The sequence below is a fragment of the Rhincodon typus genome, chromosome 11, assembly GCF_021869965.1.
Source record: "Rhincodon typus isolate 14 chromosome 11, sRhiTyp1.1, whole genome shotgun sequence".
Taxonomy (NCBI): Eukaryota; Metazoa; Chordata; class Chondrichthyes; order Orectolobiformes; family Rhincodontidae; genus Rhincodon; species Rhincodon typus.
Window position 1 is genome coordinate 62,312,366 of NC_063342.1, and position 6,457 is coordinate 62,318,822.

The 6,457-nt window shown below is 43.4% G+C and overlaps 1 protein-coding gene across 1 annotated transcript in view; it reads left to right on the top strand.

The window, feature by feature from the left end:
• The window catches only part of LOC109939071 (adhesion G-protein coupled receptor G4-like), a 72,814-nt gene that overhangs the window by 1,199 nt on the left and 65,158 nt on the right, over nt 1–6,457 (top strand). The window lies entirely within an intron of this gene.

Genomic DNA, 6,457 nt, shown 5'->3' on the forward strand with positions numbered 1-6,457 from the left:
AGACCCAGACAGAGACACACACAGGACAGCACTGCCAGGCGCATATACACACCCAGACCCAGACAGAGACACACACAGGACAGCACTGCCAGGCACATATATACACACACAAGCTTCGACACAGCCAGAATCTCTGGCACAGCCGAGTTCACGCGCACACACAGACACACACACACACACACACAGACACACACACACACGACTTAACCAAGAATACAAACACAACCAGACACACACAAAACATACACATACATACACAGGACACAACCAAATATATACAAGCACACATTGTGGCAGTCCTAGAGGCGAAATGGCATTGAATTAGACACTTCAATGAAAGCAAAATGCTGCGGCTGTTAGAAATCTGACACAAACAGAGAATGCTGGAGAAACTAGAGCTCTGGCAGCATCTGTAGAGGTGACATATCGCGTTTTGTATGACTTCTTCAGAATCGATTGTGTGTACACACATACACATACATTCGGACAAAGAGACTATCAGAGCCCGGTACATATGCACATGACAGAGGACATAACCAGCACACTGGACAAGGCCAGGCGCACACACTCAAAACACGGGACACGGCCAGGGGCGCACATACACCAACCCAACACAGAAACACACTTGGTTTCAGCCAGAAATGTACAAACAAGAGACGGGATTGTTCTGATCATCTAACTACACATTTCCCACGTATGAGTTTATTTTTCCACTCTCTGCGGGCGGACTGTTCATTCATGTTTCGGTCCTAATAACATGGAGCGGTGCATTTCTCTTTAAAAGTAATTCGAACATGAAATCATTTAAAATCTCGATGATCGCCTTATCGCTGAGGCGGATAGAGACCACGAAAACACTCTCATCGATTCGAATTGGGAATGATGCTGTGATGGGCTCTTTCTGCTGTCCTTCAGTGACCGTCTTCTTCAGTTCTGGCGGAGCAACTTTATACTTGTGTTGCAAATCCCTGCCGCCATTGAAATATTTCCATTGAAATAGTTCCATTGAAATATTTTTCTTTTGAAAAAAAAGTAGGTTCCTAAAGGGTTTGTATCTTTGCTGAGAAGGTGACTTCCTTCCCCCGCATACTAAACCGCTCAGGGAATTTTCTGTTAGTCAATTTTAGAGGAGCCAGGAGCACATTATAAGGAAGCACTGGCGTATATCCAAAGCCCAGTCTCCTTTCTAAAGGTCCATGTGTTCTGTAACTGCAGAATCCTGCGGAGAATATTTACATTCAATCTGAAATCCAGTGCGGAAATCTGACTTGACCATGGTATGTGAAACATGCAGAATTCTCACTGTTTTACAGCAGGGTGTTGGGTTACTTGATCTAACCAGGACAGGTTAAATGATAACTGTAAGCCAAAAATAACAAAGTGAATTTGAATAATATTTGAATAACTTCACAGGAGGTTCACCATCACCAACAATCTGTCCTGGTCCATCCACATTGATGTGACAGTCAAGAAAGCACCACAATGCCTCTAATTCCTCAGGAGGCTAAGGAAATTTGGCACATCCATAAGGCCTCTTACAATTTTTTTAATAGATACAGCATAGAAAGCATCCTATCTGGATTCATCATAGAGTGGTACAGCAATTGCTCTTCCCAAGACCACAAGAAATTACAGAGAGTGGTGAACAGCTGAGCCCATCATGCAAACCAGCCTCCCATCCATTGACTCCATCTATGCTTCCCCTGCATCAAGAAAGCAACCAACATAATCAAAGATCCCTCCCACTCTGGTTATACTCTCTTCCACACTCTTCTGTCCAGCAGATATAAAAGTTTGAACATGTGCAAACAGATTCAAGAACAGCTTCTTCCCCGCTATTATCAGACTTTTGAATGAATCTCTTAAATGTTAATGTTGATCTCTCTTTGCCATGGTAACACTGTATCCTGCAGTCTGTTCTGTTACCCTGATGCACTTGTATAGTACGATCTACCTGTACGGCATGTAAGACAACACTTTTTATTGTACTGTGGTAGAAGTAATAAATCATATCAAATCAAAGTTTGACAAAGTGTGAGCAAACATTAAACCTCTTGGTCAAACAGATTTTAGGGAGCACCCGAAAGGAGGTCAGAGAGGGTAAAGTTTAGGTAGGGAATTTCAGAGCTTTAGGTTTAAGTGTAATCAATTCATATCAGCACTGTAACAGCAATGCAAAATCAATTTCAAAACAGTTTGCAAGCAACTAATTGCTGTGCAGCCCTTTATGAACTGCAGACAAGTTTCATACTGTAAGGTGTCACAGGACCAATGAAATGGATAACAAATTTAGTTACTTCTTGGTGGTTCTGGATAAGGGAGGATTGTTGGTCCAGAATCTGGAGGGACACCTCACTTTTCCAATTCACTCCATGTGGTGTTTATAGGTCAACTGTGATTTCACTTTGGTTGCAGTTCATTGATGGTGAGGTTCTTTTGAGGTGATTGGAGGATGTGAATGGCACAATATGAAAACAACGTCTTTCTAATTCTAATCCTATATGTGTTTATATTGCAGAAGAATCTCTTGCATTAGACAAATGAATTTTGGGTCCTGATGATTGGAATATGTTTCATCACAGGGCTGATTACATAGCATCAGTGCTCCAAAGAAAACTGTCTTAACGCCTCTCATATTTTTAGTCACAGGTCTTCCTGATGTTGGCACATGCCCACATAAATATACAATACCAGTTCTGCAACTGTTTGGTTGTGGCTGGGCTATACAACCAATGGCAGTGATATTTCATCTCAATGCTGCACAATTTATTGGACCATGTTGCGTTAAAGAGATTGGGCTGCTACAAGCACTGGAATATATCACCATAGCATCCCTACAGTGTGGGAACAGGCCCTTTGGCCCAACAAGTACACACCGACCCTCAGAGCATCCCACCCAGACTGATTAACCCTACAAACCCACCTAATCTACACATCCCTGAACATTATGGGCAAGTTAGCATGACCAATCCACCTAGCCTGCACATCTTTGGACTGTGGGAGGAAACCAGAGCACCCGGAGGAAAACCACGCAGACATGGGGAGAATGTGCAAACTCCACACAGGCAGTCACCCGAGGGTGGAATCGAACCCAAGTCACTTGCGCGGTGAGGCAGTAGTGCTTGCCGCTGTGCTGCCCTGGAGGTCCTTGGATGACATTTGAATGAAAATTCAAATAAAATCCACCCGTGGGCCCAGGGATGTAACCAGACAATGGAGGGAAAGAAAGATTTGCATTTATTCTTTCCAAAGCATTAGAGCCAGTGAAGTACTTCTAATGAGGGCAGAGGCAAGCATTCATACTTTATCACAGGGAGGAAGACACAATGCAACTCATCACCCAAAAGAATCAAATTATGCTATCCTGAAACACAAAGGATATTCTTTATATTACTTAGTGTCATTATACATTGTTCCCTAAAGAAAAGCTCGATTGGAAATTGTAATGATTCCTAATTATAACATAGGAAACCCTAAATTGACAGCAGTGCATTACAAGCCATCCTTCAGTCCTTTGCTCACTTAACTGTTTTAGTTTCATCCTTTTGTTTTGTAATGCCAAATGAGTTCCTTGATTCCCTTGCCACTCAATTAATAAACACCTTCTCCATTTTAAACTCATTGAAAATTGTTTGATTGTACAACAAATAATCCTAATTGAGCAAGTTATAGCAAAATCCATTCGAAACTATTAGTGCTGAATCTTCTTTGTAGGTCTGTTTTGAGAACCTTATTTTAAATGTGGTCACAATACTATTTATATTAACACAACAATTGAGATTTTTGAAGTAAGGCAGAGTAAATTGAGTTGTTTTGGCCCTCATCCCCTAACTTTTATTTATAATGTAATCTACTAAATGCTCTGGGTTGGTGATGGATGGGGAGTGGGATGTATGGAAGATAGGATTATATGTCACAGGCAAATTCTGTGTCAAAGAGTCAATCAAAAAGGATGTTGGATCTTTGTTGAAGTCATACATAGAATCCCTATAGGATGGAAACAGGCCATTCAGCCCTCAAGCATCCCACTCTGACCTAGGCCCGTCCCCCTGCCCTATAACCTTGCATTTCCCATGGCTAATACACCTAACCTATACATCCCTGAACACTATGGGTAATTTAGCATTTCCAATCCATCTAACATGCACATCTTTGGACTGTGGGAGGAAACCAGAGCACCCGGTAGACACGCGCACAGACACGGGGAGAATGTATAAACTCCACACACTCAGTCACCGGGTCCCTGGTGCTGTGAGGCATCAGTGCTAACCACTGCCGCCCATGTCATTGGTGCTGACAATTGTTTTATTTCACTTCTGAAACAATTTGCGATAAATAGGTAAATACAACAAATCTCTGTCTCTACCTCTTAGTGTTACCCAAAGTTATGGCTGTAAACGTAGACCCTTACTAGGCAGAATGAGACCTCAACCAATTAGTCTTTACTCCACAGCTCTGGAAAGGTTTCCCTTTCCAGAATATTTCCAATTCCCTTTTGAAAGTTATTATTGAATCAGATTCCGTGACTTTTCAAGGTAGAGTATTCCAGCTTGTAGCAATTTCTGGCACAACAGAATTCCTCATCAGATGTTCCTTGCTTCTTTTACCAATTATCTTAAATCTGTATCATTTAACTGACGCACTTGCCAGTGCAAATAGTTTCTTTCAATGTATTCTAACAGAGCCGTTCATGATTTTGGAAACCTCTATTAAATACCACTTGAGCCATCTCCTTCTCTCAGGAGAATAACCCTAACATCTCTAGTTTCCTCACTAATTACTAGGAGTAGTGATTTTGTGTCATTATGACAGATATATTTTTAATTAAAGCGTATCCAGAAATAAGTTTATATTTTCAGAGCGAAGCTTAGAGTCTGAAGAAAATATACTCCTGAGGAATATCTTGTCTGGATTATATCCTGAATTCCCTAATCTAGTTGTCTCAGCTTCCAAGCAGAAGCTGAAATGGGAGAGTCCTTCACAAAAAGAAGTACAGTGCTGGTCCGAGGCAGCGGAAGACTGTCTCCAGGACATGTTGGACTCGGTGGACTGGACCGTGTTTAAGTGTTCAGTGGAAAATCTAGACGAGTACGCCACCACCGTCACTGACTTCATTAGCAAATGTTTGGAGGACTGTGAACCAAAGAAGTCAACCCATGTGTTCCCCAACCATAAACCTTGGATGAACCAGGAAATCCACGCCCTACTGAAGACCAGGCGTGCAGCGTTCAAGTTGGGTGACCAGGACGAATAGAGAAAATCCAGATGTGACCTCCACAAAGCCATCAGGGAGGCCAGAAGGCAATACTGGACCACCTTAGAGGCCCAGACCTACCAAACAGACTCCCACTGTCTATGGCAAGGCCTAAACGGCATTACGGGATACAAAATGAAACAGTGTAAGATAGTGGACAATGACACATCTCTCCCTGACATGCTCAATGATTTCCATGCTCGGTTTGAGCAGAATACCAGCAGCGTGGCAACGCCGGCCCCGAAAGCCCCAGACACACCTGTTCCCTCCGTCACCACTTCAGAAATCAGATCAGTCTTCCTGGGAGTCAACCTGAGGCAAGCGATGAGCCCAGACGGTGTCACGAGCTCAGCACTGAGATCCTGTGCGGACCAACTGGCGGAGGTATTCACCGACATCTTCAACCTCTCCGTCCTACAAGCTGAAGCTCCCACCAGTTTCAAGAAGACCACCACCATTCCCGTACCCAAGAAAACACATGCTGTGTGCCTTAATGACTACCGCCCAGTGGCTCTGACTTCAATAATTATGAAGTGCTTCAAGATGCTGGTCATGGCCCACATCAACTCCAATCTCCCGACCTACCTCAATCCTTACAGTTTGCCCACAGACACAACAGATCCACAGAGGATGCCATATCCCTAGCCCTGCACTCATCCCTAGAACATCTGGACAACAAAGACACCTACATCAGACTCCTGCTCGTTGACTACAGCTCTGTCTTCAACACCATAATCCCCACCAGGCTGACCTAAAACTCTAAGACCTTGGTCTCGGCTCCACCTTTGCAACTGGATCCTCAGCTTTCTGACCCTTAGGCTGCAATCAGTGAGGATAGATAACTGCACCTCCTCCACAATAGCACTCAACACTGCAGCCCCCTAAGGATGCATCCTCAGCCCCCTACTGTACTTCTTGCACACCTGTGTTGCCAAATTCCGAATGGACGCCATCTACAAGTTCACTGATGACACCACCATAGTGGGATAGATATCTAACCAACAACGAATCAAAATACAGAAGGGAGACAGAGGGCTTGGTCACGTGGTGCAATGAAAACAATCTGTCTCTCAATGTCGGCAAAACTAAAGAACTGATCATCAACTTCAGAAAGAAAGGAGAAGATGCCCCAATCTACATCAATGGAACTGAGGTTGAGAGAGCATCAAGTTCCTTGGAGTGACGATAACTGACCACCTTTCC